The sequence below is a fragment of the Mus caroli genome, unplaced genomic scaffold, assembly GCF_978045245.1.
Source record: "Mus caroli unplaced genomic scaffold, Mus_caroli_1 scaffold_15, whole genome shotgun sequence".
NCBI classification, from domain to species: Eukaryota; Metazoa; Chordata; class Mammalia; order Rodentia; family Muridae; genus Mus; species Mus caroli.
Window position 1 is genome coordinate 73,161,081 of NW_028227270.1, and position 15,930 is coordinate 73,177,010.

The 15,930-nt window shown below is 43.7% G+C and overlaps 1 long non-coding RNA gene across 1 annotated transcript; it reads left to right on the plus strand.

Moving 5' to 3' along the window:
* The first annotated feature begins 9,570 nt into the window (after window positions 1-9,570).
* Window positions 9,571-11,966, plus strand: LOC110307574 (uncharacterized). Its single transcript, XR_002379424.1, has 3 exons — window positions 9,571-9,611; window positions 10,041-10,179; window positions 11,859-11,966. It is a non-coding gene; the product is annotated as an uncharacterized LOC110307574 (long non-coding RNA).
* Window positions 11,967-15,930: the final 3,964 nt, after the last annotated feature.

Genomic DNA, 15,930 nt, shown 5'->3' on the forward strand with positions numbered 1-15,930 from the left:
GCAGACACAGCAAAGCAAAAGCCCTGAGGTCGTGACTGGAGTGCCAGGGTTTCAAAGTACTCTCCAGGTGGTCGCCACGGGCAGCCAAGATGGAAGAGTGTGGTAGTAAATATTTAATGTGATTGATTTCCCTGGCAGAAGTGTTAGGTTAAAAGAAAAGGCAAGGAAAAAAAAAAAGGCAACTACATAATAAAGATTCACGGGCTGTATTCATCTTGACCAATCAAAAATTTCAGGATGTGTCCACAGACAGGAGGGAGCCTTGAGACGACCGGCTTAAGGTTTAGATGCCTCTACTTCCGGCAGGAACCCCTCTGAGAATTCTGACTCCTTCCCAGCATCCATTCCCCATCTTCTTAGAATCCAGGAATGTTTTCACGTTTCTCAATGAGCCTGGCCACAGAATTCTCCAAATGACTGTGGGCAAGAACTGACTCTCTCCTAGCCTGTCAGCCTTCGGGAAGGTCCTGTGACAGAAGGAGAGGCCAGCGAGGTCACAGCGATGATCCCTCACTGGGGAAACATGGGAAGCATGTGTGCTTGGCAAATCGCCATTCGAAACACGCCTGCAGATCTCAGAAAAACCGAGTGCTTCCAACCTCAGACCATGCAGCTCCTGCTCTAGGGGGAAGCTGCCCCTGCTGTGTACAGCAAACACACACAGACATACATATGCATATATATAATTGATGGAATCGCAGACAACTTTGGGGTAAATAGCCTTTCTTTATTGGTCTCTGAATTTGAGCTGTCACCAAACTGGATTGCTGGTGAGTTTATTATCCACTGGGCTTGCAAAAATTTACGTTTGGTGAACTGTGTATTTTGAAGCTATCTTCTTTGGATTTTCGATGGGATTTTATTGAGAACCTTTGAATCTAGTGATAATAATCCATTTAAATACATTTTCAAACACCACCTATGAAGAAATTGAACTTTGCCCGATTTCTGGATGTCCAGCATCCCTTGTGTTTAAGGTGCTGGGTGTGAGGAGTGGGGATATGGTTGTGTGGGAGACAGCTTGTATGCTGAGAATCGTTGCTAGAAATCCCTTTTTTTTTGTCCTCTTTCAATTTTGACATAAACTATTAGTTAAGGATAAAGCAGATACCTCATTGGATTGCCCATCACAGTTGGAGAGGACAACACATTCCCTTCTGGCCAGAGCCAGTGAGATCCTAACTGTTTCTTTTCACGCTTAGCCACATGTGACGCAGCCACAGGGCTTCTTGCTCGAGTCAGTTTTTCCCAGTGCATATTTTTCTGCAGAGATTATTCTGATTTTCCTGACAGCGAATGAAAAGAATGAGGAGAAGCAATTATGCATTTTGACTAAGAACAAAAGACCAAGCCTATTAAAATATGAATGCTTTGAAATTTAAATTGGGTTAATCACATTTATCAATACAACTCATTTTTAATTTGCTTTCTCTTTTATTAAATAACTACTGCCTAAATTGGAAGACCCTGACTGTGTTTATGGAGGCAATGATGTAACCAAATACATGTAACATAGATTTGCAGTCCTGGTGCTTTCTACTCTGACTAGTGGTGCCCGGGACATGTACGCAGGCAGGACAGGCTGCTTTTGATAGACACCAGCTTTGGGGCCAGGGGGGATGGATGGGTTGATGAAGCACTTGCTGGCCAAGCATGAGGTCTTGAGTTCTATTGTCAAACCCTGCATTCACAGCATTGGGGACTAGGAGACAAGCAGATCTCACCAGGTCCAGGCCAATGAGAAGCCTTTAAAAAAAAAAGATTTATTTTATGTATATGAGTCTTCAGACACACCAAAAGAGGCATCAGATCCCATTACAGATGGTTGTGAGCCACCATGTGGTTGCTGGGAATTGAGGAATTAAACTGAGGACCTTTGGAAAAGCAGTTTAGTGCTCTTACCCGCGGAGCCATCTCTCCAGCCCCAAGAAGCCTTGGTTTTTGTAAAGGTGAAAGGCTCCAGACTAATTACAGTCAAGATGGATTTCCTGCCATGCCTGCATGCATACACAGGTACAGTAGGGTGAAAACACACACACACACACACACACACACACACACACACACACTCCAAATGTAATAAAAACAAAACAAAACCCCCTTCTCTTATCAGGTAGTGGCAGCTCACGCATAGCTTACCACTTTTGCAGTGACCTTTTGGGATATTGCCTAGATGCTCAAAGACCTGGTTTTAGCCTGAGGATAGGAAGAATTCCCTGCACCCCTCCCCCAAATCCCCCAGAGACTGGAAAATGGTCCTTTTGTTTAGAAGGCTGGGAGGCTGGATAGGTGCAGTGAATCAAGCTAGGTGGACACAGTGAGTTCTTCATCTCCTTGCATCTTCAGTGGTGCTGTTGGTCCCTCTCCCAAAAAACAATACACACACCAAGAATCACACAGGAAAACCCTAACAAGCACCCATGACCACTGCTCACCGCCGGAGCCAAACAGGGCCAAGACACTTAAGCTAAGACCCCTAAGATCCAAGTCAGAGGCAGAGTCTATGGCTACCCATCCTGCCTACTGGAAAAGGGCCTTCCAGACAGGAACCACGTGCCCAAGACCCTTTCAGACATCCAGTGGACAACTGAAGCCAAGAGATGTTGGATTCTTTAAGAAACCAGCAGTTGCAAATGGCAGAAAGACGTTTAAAGACATTAAATGTTGCTCTTATGAAGTTACTTTGTACCTAGTGAACAGTGAGAATCTGATGAAATCATGGCAGAAGTTGGACCAGGAATCACGCTGAGTCACTTCAAGCTTGTAGCCAGCTATACAAAAAAAAAAAAAAAAAAAAAAAAAAAAAAGGAGTAAGATCAAATTTAGTTTTAAATATTTCAATATTTTAAGCACTTGGATGTACAATAAAATATTTAAGTTTTATTCTTGCCACAATTTTGGAATAGACACAAAACAAAAGTATTTGAAACCCAACCCCAAGTAGCTAGTCTCAAGCTCCTCCCTGCTGGACACAGCATCTCTGTTCATTTACATATTTTAAAAATGTTTTACTAGCTTAGGAAGAACTAGGTTTTTTATTTCCCTCCCTCTACTCCTCAGCCCAGCCTCATTTCCACTTTCAGGTCACATGTGACATAACAGAGTTAAAATTACTTTTTCTGTGCTTTGTGGAATGAAGCCCGATATGAACATAGACTATCTAAGGGATGGAAAAATGGCTCAGTAGAACCTAAATCTGACTCATGTGAATCTACACAAAGCTGAGCAAGGACCTGCACGTCTGTAATCTCAGTTCCTCTACAGTGAGAAGAGAGGCAGAGACAGGAGAATTTCTCCTTGCCTGTGTAGCAGTATACAGCAGAGAGATGCTGTCTTAGACAAGGTGGTGGGTGAGGACTGATACCTGAAGCTGCCCTCGGTCATATGTACATGTGCTGTGGTGCAGCAACACACAAACACAGACACACAGACATACACACAGACACACACACACCCTGAAAAATATATAGGATCTATATTTGTCTAACTAATGATGTCTATCTCATCTATATGCATACCTATCAGCTATCTTATCTATCTATCTATCTATCTATCTATCTATCTATCTATCTATCTATCTACTGTCTGTCTATCATCTATCTGTTTATTATCAATTTATAGCCTATCAATTATCATCTATTTATCCATCTATCTATCATCTGTCTATCATCTATCATCTATCTATAGTCTGTCTATCTATCTATCTATCTATCTATCTATCTATCTATCTATCTATCTATCTTTCCATCATCTATGTTTCTCTATCATTCATTCGTCTATCATCTATTTTTTCTGTTTCTCTATCATCTATCTATCTATCTATCATCTATCTATCTATCATTCTATCAGTATCCACTCACTCACCTCTCTTCTTTCTATCATCCTTCCATCTAGCCATCTATCATCTACCCATTACCCATCTAGAGGCAGGAGTGAACTCATTTCACTTCTGCATGCCACCTTCCTATTCTTCCATCTCTATCTGCTCACAATAGTTCACGAATCTGCATTTTCCTTTCAAAGAATCACACAGAGTGGAATACTCATCAAGAGACAAGCTATGTTAATGTTGTTCTCTGGGAGACGATGTGTCTTTGTGCATGCATCTGTAAACCTCCACAGCCAATGAAGCTCCTTATAGCTCATAGGTAAGTATGAAACTAAATGTAAGGGAGGCTGGGCACTTGCTACTCACTTCTGTTTCCCATCATTATCTCACAATACAGAATAAGTCAGAACTCAAAGAAAAGTGAGGGGCATACAAGATAAATAATCCTTTGTAGCCAAACCCTGAGGATCCAGGATATTAAGACATGTTCATGTATAGCTGCGTGTACCAACCACGCCCTCCTTTCCTCCACTACTCTGGAGATCCCCATCACTTGGTTTGCTTTCCATGGGAGATGCGAGGACGCTGTAGATTCACTCCATGCCCCTTGGTTGTGGCTGAGGCTGCATGCACCGCACAGCTACAAAGCTTTTTTTCCTTCTGAACATTCCCTGCCACTGCCTTTGTTTCCCAGGGAAGGCGAGGTGACGAGGCTTTTCCAAATGCATTTTCTTATTTTCCGCAATATGTATTTCTTCAGTCCCACGCTGACAGCTTTATTCCACAGCACAACGGCAGTTGCTAAGCTTTCCTGAACAAAGCCATCCCTGCAAAATCACTCAGGGAAGACAGGCTTACAGAGACAGATTTCAGCCTCAGAAAGGATGTAACAAATCACGCTGTGGGAGGAGGAAAACATAAAAATGATGGAGCGTACCTTGATGGGAGTGGGTTTTTAATCACCACCTTCAAAAACGGGCAAAATTCTAGAAACTTCTTCAGTGGAGCCTACACTTGTAAAATCCAATGCTTTCTTGCTGAAGTATTTAAACATCTCTCCCCCACCCCCATCCTCTCTCTCTCTCTCTCTCTCTCTCTCTCTCTCTCTCTCTCTGTGTGTGTGTATATGTGTGTGTGTGTGTGTGTATCTCCCCCCAACACTGGTCCTCTTGACCATACACATTGCTCTTCAAGGGGCTACATTTCAGACCTAGGCCTTTTCAGGGACTGGGGGGGGGTGCCCATAACGAGGCATCACCCAGTCTTCCTGCCTTCTGAAGGATTTGTATATAAATGCCTGTCAGCTTTTCAACAGTGAGGCAGCTTCCTGAATTGCTTAGAGCCAGTTCCCAGTTGCCAGCCACTGAAGTGGCATTAAAGCAATGTTCCTTTCTTAATGAGTATTAAATTTACTTTTAGGCAAACCCTCTAGCTGGCAATAAGTGTTCTTTGGGCTTGCTACTGGCTCTCTCTTCCTTGGTAATTGCTCTGTTGCTAGTAACTACTCTGTCCTTCCCTTTGGATGGGGAAGCTTTGAATGTTTGTGTCTTATGCTTAATTTCAAAACTAGGAACAGCATGAACACTCTGCAAGTCTTCGAATAGGGCCTCTCCTCAGTTCTGGAACAAATCAGTATGGTTTAGACATTGTGATAGGCTATCTAAATTTGAATCCAGACCCCGTTTCATATAGCAGAACTTGAACAATCATTTGACCTGTGGGTCAAATCTATCTCTGCATCTTTAGCTAAGAATAGAATTTTCGTGTGTGTGTGTGTTTCTAGAGACAGAACCTAGCACCACAAGGTGTTAGGCCAGCACTCTTACCAGCTTCCCCCACCCTTCTTTCTTTTAGGTTTTTAAAACAATGTCTTTCTCAGGATGGCCTTTGCTTCACTTTGTAGCTTCAGCAGGCTTCAAATATAAGATCCTCCTGCCTTAGTCTCCTGAGTAACTAGGGTCATAGGCCTGTGAGATGCTTGAATAATTTCACAATTTTAAATAGGTAGAAGAAGAGGATGTAGCCCTGCCTATCAGGAGGAGCACCTTGCAAATGCCTGGGTCCCAGCATTTATATTTGGCTGCTCATAAACATGTGTAAAAACAGCTCCAAGGAATCTTGCTGCCCTTTTCTGGCTTTCACTGACACATGTATGTGAGAACATGCATGCACCAACACACACACACACACATACACACACCTTAGAAATGTTTAGGTGGTAGCAGTTTATGATGTGACAATCACCTGAGATTCTAATTTGGCTTTCATAAATGAAGTCTTCTGGGAATTCAGCCATGTTTGTTATGTCTGCGTGAGCTCCAATTGTTTCTATGTTACAGCGCTAAAGATGGTCAGGAGTGTAACCTAACTACACCAATGCCATGGGCTCCACAGAGCCTAAAACATTATTATCTGCCTCTCTCTATACAAAGACTTGCAATGCCTGGTTCAAGTGTTTGATTGATTATGGGCACATCAATTTCTTCTCACAGCCTCAATGACTTCATCGATAGAAAGGGATTGACCACACAGCAAATCATAGGACTATTGTAAGGAACAAATGAGGTCATTGATCCCCCAACACTTAGAAGGCTCATTGTTAAAAGTAAAGGTGGAACGACTGGTTATTAGTCATGCTGCTCTGAGAATCGTTTTGTTCCTTTACTAGTTTCACTGGATTTATTTTTAAATAGATGATGGATGTTCTATGCCATACCTTTACTTGTGTGAGTATGACTTTAAGATAGTCATTCAAAGGGATTTATTGTTTCTAAATATTCAATTGGCTATTATAAGTCAGGTCCTTGTCTCCTGATATAGGTTATATGAAAATGAAAGTCCCCTATTTTTTCAGAATCTTCCAGGAACATCTTAGAGTCATATTTATAAAAGTTTCCCCTGGCTCCCATTGTGGACATATCTACATGTTTGTTTTCATCATTCCCAGATTGCCGATGGGAGACAAAGTAAACTGTACATTCTCCAATCCAGTTGGGCTTTTGCAAGTGGCTTGCATATAGAATGAAAGGGGAAATTGGGCTACTTATTATTCTCGTCAAACATAAATTATTTTTTATGTATTTTTTTAAAAAATGCTTAATAGTTTAGGAGAGGTCTTCAAAAATTCCACCTTAAGTCTGAGCCTGCAAACTCATCCGTAGATAAAAATCCAATAAAGATTTCTCTGCTGACAGGATGAAGGCATTTGCCATGCTGCTAATGAAGGAGGGAATAGAGGAAATCCATTTGGTTATTTTCTGATTCCTGTCCAAAAGCAATTGCCTCCCGCTGTGGTTTGTTCTTTGCGCTCACACAGCGCTGGGCCATGTCCAAGCCCTCCATCTATTTTGATCTAGGAGAGCTAACTTCTTTGATGTGTATCTGTGGCTCCTAAAGGGCTGTGCCAGGTTTAATCAAAGGTGCATAGCTTCAGCAAAAATAAATGACAAGAAATGATCATAGTGTCACAAGCAGGGGTTTTCAGCAGGCTGCAGACTTTGCCGGGGCTGCCCCTTCCCCCCAAGTCCCCCACCCCCTCTTCATATGAAAAGTAGAGGAACCCCAGAGTATCTCTCTCAGAAGAAATAATTTCAGGAAAACAGAACAAAGGGAACCAGGCAATCTTCTCAAGCTTTTCCTTCCATTTCACTGTGCGACCAGTATTCCTGTGGCTGCGGCAGTGGAGGCCAACACTGTTCTGCAGGGTACTGTCCCTGAGTGTGTGAGCCCAGAGGGGACACTCAGCTTGGCACTAGGGGATTTAGGGCCTCTGGGGGGAAGTATTCTGGGGACAAATGAGTACTGTCATGTCAGAGCCTACCCTAGCTGCAGGGAAGCGAGTGATCCCTTAGTGACTCTTTAAGAATGAAAATGTGACGTTGGCCATATGTTACCAATTGATCCACAGGACAATCACAGAGCAAGGAGTCCTCAGAAAGCTCTCGGTTGACTCTGTCACCAAAGTGTTCCCCACGCAATTAGGTCTTTTCCCTCTAAAAGTGTTCTGGTTGTACATATACAAATATGCATATATTGCTGTCAAATCGCATAAAGTGGATGATATAATACGGTGACATTTGAAACCCATATGTCTTATTACTGCTATAATCTGAGGTGCTGGTTACTGACCTACAGCCTGGGGTGTGGTAGGCAAGTTCTCAGCCCCTAAGCTATAACCCTAGCTCTGGTCTTTTCTTCCTAAAGTGTGGTCAATGCTCAGATTTTTATGTATATGAAGAAATAAGAAGAGGCGCGTGTCTGCCTGAGCAGATGGAGGCCAGAGGTGATCATCAGATGAGGCTTCCTCTGTAGCTCTCACTGTATTTTCTGAGACACATTCTCTCAGTGAATCCAGAGCTCACTGGCATTTATACTGGCTGACCATCAAGATCTGGGAGCCTACTTGTCCTTATTTCCCTTTCCCCATGTGAGGTGTGCCATCAAACCCAGCTTTTATATGGGTTCTGAGCCTCCAAACCCAGGTCCACACACTTGGGTGCAGGCACTTTTGATAGAGACATATCCCTGTCCTCAGCCTTAAATTATAACTCCTTATAAGATCAGTGTATAATGCTTCCTACCATTTCCCAATATATATATATTAATGTTTTATTATTACTATATCCAAAATACTGTCAGAAGTTTTGTTATTTAAAAAAAAATCACTGCTGTATGTGCTCTATGAAATAGAGTTCTTTTTCTCAAAAAAAAAATGTTTGCTCTGCTTTAAAAATCAGAAGTCTCAAAATGTTTTCCTGATTTTAGGATGGATTGTGGGTGAATAAGCTCCTACAGATTGTACACCATCCCACTCCTGTAAAATTCCCTAAGCTCTACCTCAAGCAGATGCCACCTTCATCCCTCCCACACTGTCGTTGTGTCCTCTGGATATGATATCATAACTCTCGGACTGCTACTCAAATATAGATGACAGAGCCATCTCACCGCTACTCAGGCTTTACCTGAGACAACAGTATACCTTCCCTCAGAACTGCATGTCTCCTTACACACTAGAGGAGACGGAGAGATGGAGATGGGGAGACGGAGACGGAGACGGAGACGGAGACGGAGACGGAGACACGGAGACACGGAGACACGGAGACACGGAGACAGAGACACGGAGTCGGAGACGGAGACGGAGACACGGAGACACGGAGACACGGAGACACGGAGACATGAGAGATGGAGACGGAGACAGAAGGGGTAAGTAGAAATGGGAACGGAAATGTTGCCGTGCTTCCGTACTCCTGATATCAGTACTTACTACTTACTACAGTGAAGTTGCTTTTTTTAACTCTCACTTTCATATCCTGCATCAGAAGGTCCCGTTCTCAGCCTTCTAGGGACACCAAGCTCTTCACCGCCACTTTCAACCCTGTCAACCAAACCACCAGATTCTGTCTCACAACAAAAAGATTCTGTCTCACAACAACTTTCTACTTAATCCTAGATGGCCTTGTATAGCTTTTCATTCACACCTGGAGGGAGCAACGCTTCCCAGGCAGCTCATTAAGTTACAAGATGCAAGAGGTTTCTTCCTAAGGTCCCAGTGAGTACCGAACAGTTGCCGGAGGAGATTAGACACTTTGCTGGGACGTAGCTTTCGACGCTTGGTGCTAACGTTGGCATGGGCTTTTTAATGAAACCATTGCCTTGGGTTCTCTCCTGCCTCCTAGGCAACCCTATCAATCCCATTGGTTAGCCAAGCTTGAGTGGAACCTTTATTTGAATCATCATCGACAATCCTATCTTGACGAATGGATGTTTGTTCTTCCTTGGAAAGGTCTCTCAACAGCTTTTACAGCGTTGTTTGACACACAATTCCAGAATGGAATATCTATAGCTACCTTTAGCATTCTCCAGTGGCTTCTAACTCTCAGAGGGGGAGAGGCAGAGAGGGGGGAGGGGGAAGGGGAGGGGAGGGGGAGAGGGAGGGAGGATTTTTATTCTCCTTACCCTTTGAATTACACACACCACACTCACTGTCATTTCTCCATCTCAACCTCTTGCTGTTTCTGAGATTTACTGGCCAACCTCTGGTCAGATGTTCAGTCTTCCCAGTTCTTCATCCTTTCCTCTCTTGGAACAACTGCCTTCCTCCCACCAGGTTCAGGTTCCTCTGCTCACCTCATGGTCTTTCAGCTCATTCTTCTCCTCCATAGCCCTCTGACCACTGTTTTATTGTTTATTTCTGCATCTCCCATGCACATAGAAGTCCCACAAAACCAGGGAAGTCTGTTTAATTTACTGCTATTGCCTACAAAAACTGGTCCGAATGGCCTGCTGAATGGATGCTTGGCAGGTTGGATGGATAGGTGGATCTGCACAACTTTCAAGCAAAAAGGATATAGGTAAAATGTGGTTATTCTGTGGGCATCTGTCACACACCTGGAAGCCTAGTTACTTTGACAGTTTGGATACCAAATGCAAGGCTAGCTTGGGCAACAAAGCAAAATGCTGTCCTACAGTAGTTATATCGCCATCTCTATCACCATCAGAGTAACGGCGAGCTTGTGTTTTATGTCTATCCACTGTGTGATAGTGAATCTTGGTTTTCGGCTTGCTGAACCATTGAAAGAAGCCTAGCGTGTTAGTCAAGCGCTCTCTAGGCTATGTCTGTGGGGGTGTTTTCAGAGACAGCTGTGGGCAAGAAAACTGAGGAAAGAAAGCACATCCTGGATTTGGGGAGTGGCATTGAAGAGACTGCACTTGGAGGAAACAGAAAACTAAAGGAGGAAGCAGCTCCCCGGCTCCCCTGGGCAAATGTATTTTCTTCTGCCACATGCAATGCGCACCAGATTCTTGCTTCATCAGCCTTTGAGTGATACAGACCTGTACTCATGATGCTCAGGGAGGCTGCGTCAATGGATTCTGCATATCCTGAGCCTTTAGCTTCTTGAACTTGAGAATCTGCTGTTTCCTCAGTTCTCCAGCCTACAAATGGCCATTATGGAATCACCAGTCCTCTGAATGCATGATCTAACCACTTCATTCTTTTTTTTTTTTAATTTTTTTTTTTAAGATTTATTTATTTATTATATGTAAGTACACTGTACCTGTCTTCAGACACTCCAGAAGAGGGCGCCAGATCTCGTTATGGATGGTTGTGAGCCACCATGTGGTTGCTGGGATTTGAACTCTGGACCTTCGGAAGAGCAGTCAGGTGCTCTTAACCACTGAGCCATCTCACCAGCCCTAACCACTTCATTCTTATGACCATACCTGGTGGTTTGCATGAAAATGGCCCCCCGCGGGCTCATATATTAGAATGTTTGGTTGCCAGCTGGTGGAACTCTTTGGGAACAATTAGGGGGTGTGGCCTATTGTTACTGGGGTTGGGCTTTAAAGTTTCAAAAGGCCGTGTCATTCCCAGTTTCTCTCTGCTGCTTGCTTGTGGATCAAGATATGAGTGCTCAGCTTTCCCGAGGTCATGGAGTCTCACCCTCTGAAACTGTAACCCTCAAACTTTCTGTGTGTGTTTACAAGTTGCCTGGGTTATTGGTATTTTTAATCACAGGAATAGAAAAGTAACTAAGAGACCATATGTACGTATTCTATTGGTTCTGTTATTCATCCATCCATTTATTTACTTTTGAGAATGCTGACTAATTCAGGATTTTTCTAACTAAAGAAAGCTATGCTGGTTAATACTGCCAACTTGATAGGAAGCAGAATCCACTGGGAGGCAGAGCTCTGTCCCTGTGAGTGAGTTTCTAGATAGGGTTAACTGAAAGGATATGGAATGGCATTTAATGCTAGGCTTACAGTTTCAGCAAGGAAGACATGGTAGCAGCAGCAGAGGCTGGAGGTGTGGCCTTATTGGAAGAAGTCTGTAACTGGGGTAGGGCTTGGAGGTTTCAAAAGGCTTCAGTCATTCCCCAGGAGCTGGGTTCCAGGAATGAATTAAAAGGAGAAAGCCAGCTGAACACTAATATCTCTCTCTCCCTCCCTCCCTCCCTCCCTCCCTCCCTCCCTCCCTCCCTCCCTCCCTCCCTCAATCTCTCTCTCCTCTTTCCAACCTGGGCTACAGGGTGACCAGTTGCCTCTACTCAGGGCAGCAGGCATGGACCTTGGAACTACGAACCACAACAAACTCCTTCCTACTCAAGTTTTTATGTCAAGAATTTGACCACATCATCAACATAGAAAAATAAAAAATAAATAAATCAACCAACCTCTGTTAACTTTATGAGCAAAATGCATCATTAAACACAACTTGACGTTTAACCAAACAACATATAGCAACACTTTGTGTCCGTGAATGCATCACAAGTGTGTTCAGCTGTGTACATACATACAAACCCTGAAGAGGAACAGGCAAAGGCTATTGTGCTGATCCTATGGGAACATGTAACCTCACGGGGATTTCTTCTATGTCTGGAGCAGTCAGGAACATTCTCAAGATGGCGTGGCTCACAGCGCACAGAGGAGAAGCCCTTGACCCCACAGGCTGGTCACCCCCACCCCTGAGCCTGCCTGCACCGTGATGGGATGGTACCCTTGTGGGAGGATGAAAGTCCTTCTGCAGCTCCAGCCTCCCTGTGGTACAGCTGCCAGAGACTTGGCTCCTCTTTCTCCCAGTATGTTAATTATGTCAAAGCCAATTAGTGGATGGTGTTTTATATGAAATCATTCAAACAGCACTCCTGTGGAAAAAGTGACTTCTTTAAATGGGGAGCAGCTAGAAGCTAAACCATAAAGTATTGGTTTCTACCTGTTTAATAGAATCATCTGAAGTTTCAATGAAGCCTATTGGAGAATTTTTATTACTTCTTAAAACAATAATACTTTAATGGCTGCTCTGGCCTGCTCTGTGTTCCTTAGCCACTCACATTAGCACTAGAAAGTTTAAACAACCTCCCCTCCGAGCACAGGGTGTTAGCCTGGCTTCTTTCTTTGAAATACATATAACTCTTTATACACATAACCTTAATATAAAAAGCTTTCCCAAACAATATAGTTTTATCACGTTTTCCTCTACCAACTCCTACCAGATCCTCCCTACCTCCCCAACCTCAACCAATTTTATTCTTTCTCCCAAAAGGCACAAAACACCCTCCCTCCCCAAGAGAACACAAATGGAATCAAACCAAACAAAAAGACAAAACAAATACCAAGGCAAACCAGAATGAAACCGAAAAACCCACACAGAAAACATGGAGCTAGTTCTGTGCTGGCCAGAGACTCCTGGGCATGGGGCATGCCCTGAGGTGTGGTTGATAAGTGCCAGTGACACTCTATTGGAGAAAACTGATTTTTTTTCCCAGAAGACAACCATTGCAAATAGCCTCTTAGTGCTGGGCCCTGATGTGGCTTGAACTTGTGTGGGTCTTGTGTGCGCCCCCCAACGTCTCTGTGAGTTATATGTGCATCCATCCTGCTGCGCTAGGCTTCTTTCTCAGAAGAGAAAGGTATATGTAAATTGCATGAGGGAAGGAATAACCGACGTGAGATACCATCCCACATTTTATTAAATGCCCCCAAAGCATTTTCAGTTGTTTGTAAGACTTTCATAGCATTTGATGAGATCTGTGAGATGCGTACAGTGAGTTACAGTAGAGAGGAAGACAGCAAGTCAGCTCAAGTTGCAGTAGTGCTAAGGGGAGAAAGAACACCCTCCTTGCAGCTTTTCCTATTCCTGTACTCTTCGGAACAGAAGAGAAACCATTCTCAGGTGGCATCCAGCCAATCTCTAACTCAGAATCAATTGCTTTGCCAACAAGGAACACAAAAGATGTTCATTGTTTGCAAACCGACTTCCCTGCAAGGGTGCCTTGTCTCCACACTTGCTGACGGCAGGTTCAGACATCCCTGTGGCTGCTCTGTGCTGCTTCTCTCCTGCGCCCTGTTTCCAAGGCTGTCTGGAAGAAAGCAAATCCGCCTCCCATCCCGAGGACAGGGACACTTTCCACTTCCCAGTGTGATCTCTTCATCACGGCTGCGGGACCGCAGCAGGCGATTGTTCTGCAAGACAGTAGCCGATATAATTATCGACACAAAATAAGCCAGTGGGTGGCCTTTGGATTTTTTTTTTGAAGTTTTTGTTTTTTTAAAATTTGTGTACAGCCTTTTTTATCTCCACATGGTGTAGCCTGATAGATTTGGGGAATGGTGATGGTGAGCTCTCTCTCTCTCTCTCTCTCTCTCTCTCTCTCTCTCTCTCTCTCTCTGTGTGTGTGTGTGTGTGTGAGAGAGAGAGAGAGAGAGAGATGGGAGAACACAAAGGAACAAGAAAGAAAAAGAACTGGGCAACTGCTTCATCTTTAACTCCTCTCTTGTTCTTTACTTCCTCTTTGCTAACCGCTAGAGAGTAAACAGAAATGGAAACTGGAAATAATAGGATAATAATATTATTAACAATTATAATTGTCCTTATGCTATTCTCCTCCTCCTCCTCCCTCAACATTTTATGTCTTTGAAGAATCCTCTCCCATTGTCTCAAATGTATTCCTTCCCAGGGCATCAACACAGGGACCTCTCCTCATCTTCACTTCACAGCCCTTCTCTGGGATCTTAGGTCCCTCCTGCCCCTCAGCTCTCAGGTCCCCGAGGAGCCCACAACCTTCCTTCAATGTGGCCTGGCTGCACCCTTGTTATCCATCAGCATCCTGTGTCAGCTGGAATCCTAATCGTTGCTGTGTCAGCTCTCAATGACCCTACACAGACTTTTACATAGAGTCAGGCCATCACTTGGAATGTATACTAGATCTGTTATTTTGAAGATTTTTATTTTTATATGTTTCTGCCCGCCCCCTCCGCATGCCACATGTGTGCAGGTGCCTACAGAGGCCTGAATAGGACTTCAGACATCGTCTGAAAGTTGACTTCCAGAAGGGCATGAGCTATCCAGCATGGTGTAAGAAACTGAATTCGGGTCCTCTGCAAGAGCAGCAAGCAGGGTTTTTTAAAATGTATTTAATTTTTTTCATGCAATGTATTTTGATCATGTTTACCCCTTCCCTAATTCCTCCTAGAGACCCCCCCACCTCGACACCCACCTGATTGTATGTGTTCTTCTCTCTCTTTATTAAACTTTTTATTGATTCTTTGTGACTTCACAATGTGCACCCCCCAATCCCATTCACCTCCCCATCCCTTCATAACCGCCCTCTACCCTTGCTACTACCCCCTCCCCAGAGAAAACAAAAAAACACAAAAATGCAATAAACACAAAACAAAAAAAACACATCTCACCATGAAAGCTGCAGTATGTCCTAGTGTGTCCCATAGTGCACCCTTCTGCCCAAACAGCTTGACTTGCAAATGTTCATGACTCTCAGCAGCCAGGACAAGGACATCACCATGGGCTCAGGTGGCAGCACAGGCCACTCAAATCAGTTTGGCCCTCGGTGTCAGCACAGCTCCTGAACACCAACAGGGTCTCAGGCCTTTCCCATCTCTCTATTACATATTCACTCACAGTAGTGGTGCCTACTGCTTACTCTCCTCTCTGTCTCTCTGTCTGCCTGTCTGTCTCTGTCTCTCAAAAATAAAACAAACAAGAACAAACACCAAAAATCCCAAAGCAAACAGAAAATAAATCCAACAAACAAACAACATCCAAAATTTCACAAAAACAAAAATCAAAACAAATAAGCCAAAGCATAATTTTGTTTAAGTAAAACAAAAAGTCCACAACAACAACAACCAGATACCATTGTTCATTTTGTGCTGGATAACTAATCATGGGCGTGCGGCCTGCCCAGGACAGAGGCGGATAGACCCAGGACAATGCCTTGCAGAAAACCGATTTTCCCTGTGCACAGGGCCATCAGTTGCAATAGCTTCTTAGTTAGAGGTGAAGTCACGTGTCTCCTTCTCCCTCTCAGTGCTGTAAGAGATATTGACCTCAGAGTCATCTCTCCTGCCCCGTACAGTATGATTATTAAATAAAATCCCACAAAATGTCTAGATACTCATTGTGAACATATAAGTACACAAAATTACAAATACACAAAAGTGAGTTGTATCACGTTTCCAAAAAGTTGGTTCTTTCTTCTCTTATTCTCTCTCTCTCTCTCTCTCTCTCTCTCTCTCTCTCTCTCTCTCTCTCTCTCTCCAGGTCTTACTATGTAATCCTAGATGGCCTATACCTCACTGTG